This window comes from Micropterus dolomieu, linkage group LG14 (assembly GCF_021292245.1).
Source record: "Micropterus dolomieu isolate WLL.071019.BEF.003 ecotype Adirondacks linkage group LG14, ASM2129224v1, whole genome shotgun sequence".
Classification (NCBI taxonomy): Eukaryota; Metazoa; Chordata; class Actinopteri; order Centrarchiformes; family Centrarchidae; genus Micropterus; species Micropterus dolomieu.
This window is the reverse complement of record NC_060163.1, coordinates 8,035,862-8,047,726: the sequence shown is the minus strand read 5'-3', so window position 1 is coordinate 8,047,726 and position 11,865 is coordinate 8,035,862. Positions and strand designations below refer to the sequence as shown.

General features: G+C 39.4%; 1 long non-coding RNA gene across 2 annotated transcripts in view; it reads left to right on the top strand.

The window, feature by feature from the left end:
• Positions 1 to 4,818: 4,818 nt before the first annotated feature.
• The window catches only part of LOC123983028, a 29,490-nt gene continuing 22,443 nt past the window's right edge, over positions 4,819 to 11,865 (top strand). For both annotated transcript variants that reach the window (XR_006828106.1, XR_006828107.1), the window contains exon 1: positions 4,819 to 4,870. This is a non-coding gene — a long non-coding RNA (uncharacterized LOC123983028). The remainder of the gene's footprint in view (positions 4,871 to 11,865) is intronic.

Sequence of the window (11,865 nt, the reverse complement as noted above, 5' to 3'; positions counted from 1 at the left end):
AAATTGCTCCCAAAATGCCTGCAATCAAAGGTAGCTTTATGGGCATATAAAGTGTTCAGCTGTGGGCTGCATGTGTATACAAGTTACTTATACACATAATTCAACAACCCACCACATTCACATTAATGTTATTATGTTGCCATCTCAGTTGCTTGAGGCTCACATCACTAATGTTTCAAGATTGCATTTTGCCACCATCAATCAAATCAACCATTCGCCATCTGTCAATCACACAGTGTGGGTGGGAAGGTAATGGTCTTTCTAGAATTTTCTCTTGATGAGGTTTCTGCAGGTGGCGCTCTTTCCACCTCAAGAATTACAACTTCTGGTGAAAATCAGTGGTTGTGATGATTACCAAATTTTCCTTTTGTTTATAACAAACACACCACAGCTGTGAAATCCATCATTTCGTGCCTGAACTTCAGGAAAAGGCCACCAGACTTCAGTTAAGTGTAATGTATCAACTGTGCTCAGGTTTAGTCAGTATTTTGTTATAGTAAATAGCAAGTTGAGGCATTTCCTTGAAAATACTGCTCATTATTTCTGTCATGTTGCATATTTTGCAGTAGCTGACATCTTCTCAGCACATGAAGAGGGAACTTTTCAAGCACTACATCTCTGTCTCACTCGCAGTCTCTGCAAATACGGTCAACACAGGGTCTCCAGAGGGTTGTGGTGCACCGGGCCTGGAAAAAGCCCCTATTGACAGTGGAATTTCACAGGGAGAGCTGTGTTTGTGGTCACTCGCCCAGTCAGCCTTCCAGCCTTCTTCTAAACTCTGTTCCCCCCACTGACAGACCCAGGATGACCCTGACGCCAAAGCAGAGAGCTTGAAGGGTTTGGACACAAAATTGTCCCATGCCTGATTGGATTTGTTTTATGAAACTGTGTGTCTAATTTTCTTTCCTCTCTGCCTTTTTTTTTGGTGTGTGGTGCAAAACACCATAAAAGTGGACACACAAGAGTGGACACCATAAACTTTTACACTAATCCTCCACAATGAAATGCAAAGACATGGCATTTTAGGAGATTACTTTAAAATACAGTGCTCAAATGCACCAACTGTGATGAACTCCTCTGTTACAGGCTCACAAAGAGCTATAAAATAAGTACTTACTAATTTTGTACAAAAATCTCCCCCAAAAGACAAACCTAGCTTGTCAAAAAGTACAGCTATGACTGTAGCTATGACCGTCAGTATGGTATGGACTGTGTAAAAAAAGGTATGGTGGCAAGTCTGACCCACAGGAAGTGGTGAATCAAAAATAAGAGTAACATAAAAAAACATCAAGAAAAAGCTGGATTTACCAGCAAGTCTCCTGCATGCCCACCCCTACTGGACATAAGGACTATGTTCCCTTAAAAGTTGTAAATTCCCAATTTATAGGATGTTATTACAACTTTTGTAGGTTTCATTTTGACTGACTGTTGGCTTGCTGCACTAAAGCTAAAGCTTAGCATTAGCAGGAGCATTTGCTAATTTAGCACAGACAGTTTTGACCATGTTCATAGCAAATGGGTTTATTTTAACAGTGTATAAAACTCCTTTGTGGTCAGGATGAGAAGGTAAAATTACCTATATAACCTATGTGTAAAAAATCTGCAAGACAGCCACACAGAAAGTGAGCTTGGTTGAAACCTATCGAGCAAGTCGTTTATGAAGAAGTTTGTAACTAACATTTGCATTTTAATATTAGCAAGGTGTGGAAAAAGATAATGCTTACATTTAACGTTAGTCAGCTAATGTGTCATTAAATATATTAGCGATATTGTGAACTGAAGTTACGGTGGTTACCTTTTTATCCTAAGCGAGAAAGGACAAATTGCTGGGAAGTAATTTTGAAGATTGAAGGCAGTACACAGGCACACGTAATGCAATTCAGTCAAATCACACTGAAAATTAAAACACCAGAAAGCTTTATGTTTTTATTTTCCATTCCAGAGGATGTATTATTTGAGAATCTGTGATGCACGGATTGATATATTATTTAGTTAATGTTTGTTAGTTGACAAATAATGTTCAGTTAACACTCCTGAGTGGAGAAAGACTCAACTTTTTCAGGAACAATCGTCTGCTAATGGAAGTTTGGGATCTCAATTCAGGGACCCTACTCTGGCAAATCTAGGAGCCCAGATGTCAAACGTGCAGCTGGACCCTCTTGGACAGTGCCACACAAATGCGTTTTTATAGACTTTAAAAAGGGGGTAGTGCTATGTAATATTTATAGCAACAGATATCTACTGCTCATTAAAAAAATTTAAGTCCTGAGAGATCTTGACAGAAAAAGAACAATAAATGTAGTTTACTAAAGGTACTGTATGATTTCTGAGTGATGAAACACTCTTGCTGCTATTTGTGCAACCAGGACCGTTGAGTTCAAAGGCACAGCTCTACTTATTCATTTCTTGCCTCTCCTCGCTCTTTTCCATCACCAGTGATTTTCCAGCTTTTACCACTATAGGAGATATTTGCTAGTTTTCCCTCAACACATTTTTATTTGAAAGTAAACATTTTGACACTGTAAATTGGTTAAAATCTAGACTTCATTGTTGTTTTCTTTTATCTGATGGCTTGATTACATTGTGACCGACAGAAGAAGAATAAATTAGCTGTGGATGACTGTGTTTGGTGGAACTCCCATTTCCAAATATGCTTTGTGTCATAGCAGCAGTAAACAGTTCAACATTGGAAAATGTTCCAATATTTCTTCATGATCATGTTTTTTTTGTTTTTTTTTTACAGGGAACACACATTTGTTTCCCTTCTCCTCTGCAGCTCTTGGAACAGTGTCATGCTGGCTTGCTTTTTAACAAAAACACCCCATTATCCCTGCTCATCTCTTTCGGTGTGATGTGTACTTCATGTTAGTGAACCTACAGTAAACTCCTATGCTGATTTACAGGAACTGGAGGCCAATCGTGAGTCATCAGGATGTTGATGGGAGGAGAGCGTGTGCTGGCTGTTAAATACAGGGCAATGTTATGCAAAGCACTTTTGTCTTGCAACAGAGGACTCTAACCAAACTAGATAAAGAAGAAAAAATCCTCTCTGCACAGGGATGGGTGGCTAGTCTAGTGTGTGTGTGTGTGTGTATGCATATGTGTGCTCATGGGGCTAGTTATGAAGGCTTTAAAGCTTATCCCTGGACTCCTGCTCTCTCTGGACTCTCATCCACTTACCTAACGCTCACCTAATACTCTAATGTGTGTGTGTGTGAGTCATCTAATACTTTCTACTGTAAACTACGACCGTGTACCTGGTCACCCCATGGCCTGACAAACCACGTCACGGCGCCCATTGGGAGCAGCGCCATGGGACGATCTCCAAGGTTTAGCATTGCAGTTAATGCAGGAAGGTGTGTATGAAAGGTCTTGTTTGGCAGGCGTAAAGGTCTCAGGGTTACTATGAGACACTTTAGGTGAAAGTAAAGTAATGAAAGGGATATGGATATGGTCGACATATCTGACCTGATACTTGATGGAAATGCTGTTTGATAAAGAAATAACCCAGGAAGATTACAAAATAACAAAGTATACTTCAAATTACATTTAGTCTAACATTATGCTCATAATGTTAGACTAAATCACCAAATAAGGTTGAAATTTCATTTTGTAACACACATTTCTCCATGGATACATACATAAATAAATCAAAGTCTTGTCTACATTTAGAAAGGCTTGACATTTAATCTTAAGATATCGGTTGGCCTCCATTTTGTGAGACGCTACAGTGACTTATAGTTTCCTGTGTTGATGGTGCAGCCCATTAAGTAAATCACTAGTTAAATTTTACTTAGAAATTACAAAATACCTTCAACTGAAACTTATTATACTTATTATACAAAATATGTATAGTTGGTGCAACCCAGTCCAGTTCTCCAAAGAACAAACATGCTGGTCTCTGAAATGGAACACATTTTGCTTGCTTCACCTTTAACTGTTCAGACTTTATTTTAAAGAGTGGCGTGAGCTGTGACAGGAGAGACATGAAGAAAATTCTGCAGTGACGCACATCAAGTGGCTGAAGTTGGGACACCTTTCAGCATGCAAACACATAAGCGCAGAGAGACATGCATGGACAGCTGCACATGGATAGGCTTGTTGAATAACACTGGGCCAGACACCCAATTACCTGCACTCTGTGTCCAGGATCAACACACTGACCAAAGCCAAGACACCAGGCTACACGTCTGAGACCTACGTTGGCCATGAACCCTCCGCAAAGCTTGCCAAGTGTGTCAGCCAAACACACACACACACACACACACACACACACGACACAGTGATTAAATCTCCCAGAGCCATCTCCTCATTTCCAATCCCTGCCCTGTGGCCAATCAGGAGGCTCCTATGCAGCTCCTTTCTAATCAGCAGACGGTCTCTGGGCTTTTACTGTACCACACTGTAGCTTAGGAGAATCTCCTGATGTTCTACAGAGTATTAGACGCTGATATGAGCTCTATCAAAAGCAGATTTTCCCACAACAGGGGGAAAATTGAGTCAGCAGTCACCTGGAGGTCAGAGAAAGAGACCTCTGATTGGAAGGGTGCAGGTTTTGGACAAGACCATTTGGAAACAGAAATGCTCTTCCCTGATACGCTGCAAATGACATGGTGTATTAATTTAGGAACTTAAAGTGACAAAAATGATAAGAGAAGAAATAATAATAATAATAATAAAATACTAAAATTAAAATACTCTAAATTTGATACACCCAGGTGCTTTGCTGCTGCTGCTTTATTTGTTCTGATATGACCACCTTATTTTTTTCCTTACTTATCTTGTGGTTAGTCCTGTGATTGGCTAGTACGTGTTACGCTAAAGGTACCAACACAAGGGATGCGTACATCGGCCTCACGGCCTACCACAGGTAGGGTTAGCCGGTCGACATGCATACATTCAGTGACTTAGGTTTAGGTACTAACATTTCTGATGGTTGTGGTAAGGGTAGGGGCTTCGGGGGGCTGTCAACACCTTTATCGCGAACGTTGTTAGCTAGCTAGCTAGCGCTACCACTAGCTATCTAGCACTTCCGGTCTGTACGGGACGCCACAGAGCGTCTCATAGACGCTAAAGGGTACCTTTAGCGTCAAATACCTACGCTTTGTCACTCTTTCTCAAATCGTCAGTATATGACGCCCTGAGAAGAACGGGCTCTGTAAGCGCAGCAGTTCCCCTCATAGAGATGCTAGGTGCTCCCTTGCCTGACTTATTGCATTTATTTGTAGTTATTCTTTATTATGAAATAGAAAAGATGTATCAATTTACCACTAATACTTCTGAGTGGCATATGTAAAGATAATGAGTTCAGAGTTCACCTGGACTCTGCATAGCCTCCCTCCTAAATTAATTAAATGCCCTAAATGTAAATCTAAATTATTAGCTTTTTATCTAATCATGGATTCAAAATATTTCTATTATTATTATTAAATTATTGTCAGTAGTGTCATTAGTATAGCCTGCGGGACTTTTAAATTTGAAAATGTCGGTGGTTGCTGTGTGTAGCCCATAGACTGTGTGTATTTCTGGTAACATTGCTGGGCTGACGGACTGTTAGCCTAGCCTGCTAACATTACGCAAACATGTGGATTGGACGTTTATAGACATCTTCAGATAGAAATAGATGAAAGAGTGGTGGCGATCGAAGATGGAGCCGATAAATACCTGTGACTACTGCAGAGTAATTGTACCCTTTCGCACCAAAGACAAAAGCCAGATGTAAGTGGGTGTTAGTGGGGTTTTTTGTCCAGTGTAACAAGGGCTTTAGACTGTAGCAGAAAAAACCCTCAGTGTATTGACCTGAACATTGCTACCTAGCATTTTCTACAGCCTACCAGTAGCTTTTATATATTTAAATACCTTTTCATAATTTTTAGGAAGCCACTTATTTCAGTGTGGTCTGTATGAAGAACAGAAACATGCTCAAGAAAAGCAATTCATCACATTTAACATCATGCCTTATTTTCTTTTTGAAAATGTTGACTTATAATTGAATGGTAATACAGATGCAAGTGTGGAAAGAATTCCAGTATGGTGCTTTTGTGTGCTGGTGGGGAAGCTGCAATTGAGACTGAGACTTGAGTCAGCTGCCAAACAGCAATCTTTTTTTTTAACGTACGAATTTACCAAACCAAAATTATTACTTTCGTTTTTGCTGTGTTTAATTTCTTGACAGTCTAGCTTGTGCATACATACACCGGTACAATGCCGTAGATGTTCGAGCATTGTACCAGAATTTGAACGTGCCATAGTGTTTATTTTGAATTAGAATCTCTTTCAGCCTCATTAGTATGAAATAATTAAATAAGTTTGACAAATTTGTACCCAAGTGATCTCATTCTGTTGTGCTGTCTTTTTGTGATTTGTCAGACAAAGTGAACATAAACCTAATCTAAATAGGTGTTCACATCATTAAAATCACAATGAGTTGTGTAAAAAGTAATTCCAGTCAGAACATAAACAGCCCATCAGTAAGTCAGCAAAAAAACTATGATTTATCCGTTTTGTGCTGTGCTCGGTTATTATCACAATGAGGCACTCTGTAATTCTGCTTTATAAAAGTGCTATATAAATAAGGTTCATTATTGTGGGGTAATGACATGGATACAGTGTGTGTCAAGACATCCTGGCCTCACTGTTTGTAAACCAGACTGCAGTTGGTTGTGACAGAAGAGGGGCAGTCACACACACACACACACACACACACACACACACACACAGTCTCAATAAAGCATAATTACAGCTGGCCTACATAATGCTCCATCCAAACCGCATGAGATGGCAGAATAGTGGAAAAATGACAATTATGTGTCTAGATTTTGTCCTATCAGGTTACACTGCTGTTTGTTGTCTCTCTGTGGTTGGTGATGCCATCAGCAGCTCTGAGGGAGAAATCATGAAGTTTGATTCAGTCATGCAGTGTTGTGATAGTTGGACAAGAAGGCTTAGTCATATCAGTAAAATGGAGTTTTAAGTGAGACTAAGGACTTGGGTCACAAACTGAGTTACTTGTAACTTTCTTGCTTGAAATGTAAGAATATAGTAACATTGCAGGGTTTTTCTGTGGATCCTGAGACAGCAAGTTTATGGACTGTTTTACACAGACTTATCCCTGGTTCCTGTTCTGCACACAGTGCACACAGCAAGCTGATTTTCGAGTTAGCTTATCTAAGCTTAAATGGTCGAGTCTCTCTTACAGTAATGACAGCTCTGTAGGAAGTCACTGCACCTAACCGTCCATAATACCATGTGTCATGTTCAAGATAATGAGTTAATTAGTGAACTCTTGAGGCGCTGGTAGGCAGATTATGTTACTTTCAGACAGAGCCATGCTAGCTGTTTCCCTTTGTTTCCTAAGCTATGCTAACAGGCTACTGCCCAAAGCTTCATATTTATTGTTTGAACACGAGAGTGGTATCAATCAAAGAGTATTTCCCAAAATGTCAAGTTTTTCTTTTCATGATGCGGCAACAGGACAAATTGGATACAGCAGTTTTTCAGCTGTTAAAAGTGAATAAAGAATTAGATTAAAGTACATCGCAGTGACAGAAACTGGCTGCATACTGCCTCAGGTTTGAACAACAGAGCCTGTATCTATTTCTTCCGAACAGTAGATTTATACACAACCCTTGCTGAACATTAGCTGATTGTATTTCATCTAACTAACAGTAGGCCTTATTAACTCTGTCAGATTATGGTGGCTCCACCCATGAACAGGTATTCACTGTAAGTGCACTGTAAGATTACTTATATAATATGTTGCTTGGTGTGTGTTAAGGTTTCTGTGTGATTTTACACAATGCCCTCTGTATACATAGGTGTATTTTCCATGCAGTCATCCCACACCTACACTTTTTCACTCTGCGGTTGTTTTTCTCAAACTATAAATATGAATTGTGTCACTCAAAACCAGCACTCTGTCTATCTCTGTCTCAGTCTCTGTTTTTCTCTCATCTTATGGTGACAACTCCAGACTGAAATTGGCACCATTGAAACCAGTTGAGACAATGTGTGTTTCCCTCTAAGTATCACTTTGGCCATGTCAGTAAAAAACTGTTTAAGCATATAACTTTGCTGGATACTAATCCTTGTTTGAGCCACACCTAAACAATTACATTTCTTCTCTTCTGCACAAGAGATGGTTGTGACCAAAATACAGTTGTTTAAAGATGGTTGAAACAACTGTATAAACCCTAGACTCGTCATTACATCCACGCAGGATTACAGCAGTTAAATGCCAGATGAAATTTCATGAGGCAAAGAGTTCTCCTCCATTTAATTTCTATGAGAAATAAATAAGCATGATAATGGGAAATGGTGATTAAGGCACACCAGGCCTTCTATATACCTGGAAAATAATGAAAAGAAAGTTGCACATGAGCACATTTATGGGATGAGAACCAATCCCAGTGAAGGAAAATACTACTGACTGTGGGTGTCCTGGCTGCTCTGTTGGCTAATGTGCCCACCATGTAAATGTGAGACTTGTATCCGGTCTTTGACTTTGTTTCGATCGTGCCCACCCTGTCTCTGGTCATGTCTCCTGTGTCTTTATACTATGAGGCGTCTACAGTTCCTTCCAGGACCCTAAAAAGCTGGATACTGTTGGTCTCTTGTGGTGTGTGTGTGTACAGTCTAAAAACTCTTCAGAGTTATTAGGAGGGCTGGAGTGAGGAACAGAAAAGGGACCAACTTACACTTATTATTATTGTTATTTTTTATTCTAAAAAAACAAAACAGGAAAACAGATTTATTTATTGTTGTAATTCTGGATGGGGTGACAACATTTCTGAGCTTTACGCCCTTCAACCGCATCTATGTTGGTGCGTGTGCCATAACTTTGACAGTCACTAATTCCTCTTCTGTTGTACGCCTTTAGGTGAAAATTATTGTTACATTAAATATCATGGTTTAAATATGAGTACACTATCTTAAATTCTTTATGTACTTCTAGTTATTAACAGTGAAACAATCTGTACCAACTGGGGGGAAGGCTTTGCTTTTTTATAGAAGAAAGCCCCCCTCCCCACCCCAATAATTTTCATACAGGCCCTTAGTTACGACAATCAGATCAGATTGTTGGGTGTGTTGTATCACATATAATATATTTTATTAAGCAACTTTGAATATGATATATTGTCCATTTGTATGTTTGGGGTTTAGGCCTGTTTGAGCAAGTGAAATAAAAAACTGAAGTCAAAATCAAGCAGTGACACACAGTGAAACACCTTGAAGAGACAACTTTGGACAGAACACACTCTTTTTTTTAGTTTGAATGTACCTCAGCTTTATCTCCATGCACTGGCTTTTTCTAAAATATCCCTTTAAAGCAGAGCATCATTATTTCTCTTGAGCCCTGGCAATCAACTCCATATGTGTGCGTGTGTGTGTGTGTGTGTGTGGGAGTTTTGAAACAAGCTGTGAACTTTGTTTATCTTTCTTCCCACTTCCTGGTCGGCGGGTTGCAAAATAATAAAAAAAAGTTTTAAGGTGCAATAATGCTCACTGCAGACAGTCTTGGTCAAACTAAACTTAATAAAACAAAATAGTTTAGTTACTCATCATTTGGCAACACAGATAGTACAAGTAAACAATGTTGTTTTCCCAGTTTGGTGCTGTAAGCACCAACTTAGAGCATTCAAAAGTTCTTCACAGAATTGTTATGGTGCTATGAAGATGTCAAAGGTCATGACGTGAGCTGGCACTAACTGATAAGTAAGATAAGTAGGTAAATGCTGAACATGTAATACTCTACTTTACGGAGTAGTTGTGAGGGGAGGAGAAGAAGAAGAAGAAGAAGAAGAAGAAGAAGTAGAGGTGGGGAGGGGATTCTGTGCCACACAAGTTGCCCCTGGGGCCTGAGTGGTCGTGTTGGCTTTGGCAGGAAGAGGAAGCAGAGAGGAGGGGGATGTGTGTGGATATTTATGTGTGTGTGTGTGTGTGTGGAGGGGGGGCTGTTGAGGGCTGCTCCTGGTGCCACGTTTGCATCACAGAACTGTAATTCCTTTCAGTGTTGAGCAAAGCAGAGCTGGCACTGTGGCTGCCTCACTTTAACCATTTTTGACCAGTTGCTGCTCCATTGAGAGACATGATAACAACAGTGTGTGGGTTGTAGTTATTTAATTACTTATTTTTTTCCTTTTTACTGTGGTCACATATTGGATCTTTTTAGGACTGATAAGCCTCATGCTTTCCGTTCTCGCACAGCACATGCAGTTTGAAATGATAATAATGGGAGGATAATCACTCAAAATTCTTAGTAAGTTTTGCAACAATAGGTCCCAGATTTCACACAGAAGTAAACAAAAGCCAACAACCATTGGTGAAAAATGATGACTTCTAGCAGATTTAGCTGTAGCTAGCTAATTTACCAAACTCTGTGTGTTGACAGAAAATTTTCTATGGTGGACTGTTTGACGTTTCCATCTGACTCGTTTTAAAATGAGAACCATGTCCCCATTTAAGTGAGTCTTCCGTGGTAAAACTACAATGGTGCCTCATTTTCATTTGCTCCATTTCTTTTGTAAGGAATGGTCCAGTGTAACTGTTCAAAAAAGTTTGTCACTACACACATAAAACAGCCGGACTCTTCAGAGAGATTCATTGATAAATTGTAACCAAACTGAGCATTTATGAAAATTAAAACTGAAACAAAACCAAAACCGAAATTAATTCTCAAAATGAAACAAACTGAAAACTGACAGGAACTGTAAAATCATAATAACCCTTGCATTCAAACACACAGACACTGTTTACAGCAAAGTGAGTCAGTATTCGTCTTTAGTGGAAGATTTGGTCGTCCTCTGTGGGACTCTGGGGTTTTCCAACTCCCACAACATCAGCAGTGTTGGAAAGTGACTGAAAAGAAACAAATGTTTTGGCTCAGAGTTGACTGCTAGGTCGTATGAATTCTGTGGCATGGGCTGTTATCAATCACATGTGTCAACCTGCACTCAACTCTGACCAAAAACACAAATAAATTGACGTGCAAATTTGCTAACTTGGATGTAGCGGGGCTCTCTTCCAAACTCCTCAAAAATTAGGAAAACACAGGCATAGTCGAAAAATAGTGATGTGATTTTTTATTATGCCAGCCTCCAAAGTGCAAACAGTGAAAAAAAACTTGGATAAACAAAACAAAACTAAAAACAACTTGAAAAAAATAACTTACTCAATGATAAAGGTACAAAAAGAGGTATTCAATAACTCACTTCTCTCTCTCCCTACAAAAATACAGCTCACTAGTTACCTCCAGGCCAAGACTGCCTTCACAGGCCCAAAGCTGCCACTTTTAAAGTCAACAGCCCCTCCAGGCTTAACAATTATTTGCCCAATGCTTTAAACACATTTTACGAACTACAGAAAAGGATTTATATCTATTACACTTCGACATATTTTCAGCAATGATTATATCCCTCTCCACAACTATTTTCCTTCCCCTGAAACAGTTATTTGCATCACAAATTATTACTCAACCAAAACCTCTCAAACCGTACTATGACTGCACAACTCGGAGGACTGTTTTCTGACATGCCACCTCTGCAGTTAAGGTATAGCTATATTTTTACTGATTCTAACTAGGGTAGCTTATTATAACATTATAAAGCTGATATTTATAACTTGTAAGCGTACAGTTGCCTATTTACACATGATGCAGACACAGAGTAACATTAGCATACATTTGGAGTGGTGTCACTCTCCTTTGACCTCTGTTTACAGCCTCCACCAACGCCTGAGGGAAATATTTGGATATGTAGTGGCTAAATGCTTTAGTTCAGTTCAAGTTCAGTTCAGTTCAAATCTTTATTGTCCCACCAGGGGAAATTTGATTTGCAATAGGGTTAAAACAAACATACATGAGGCATA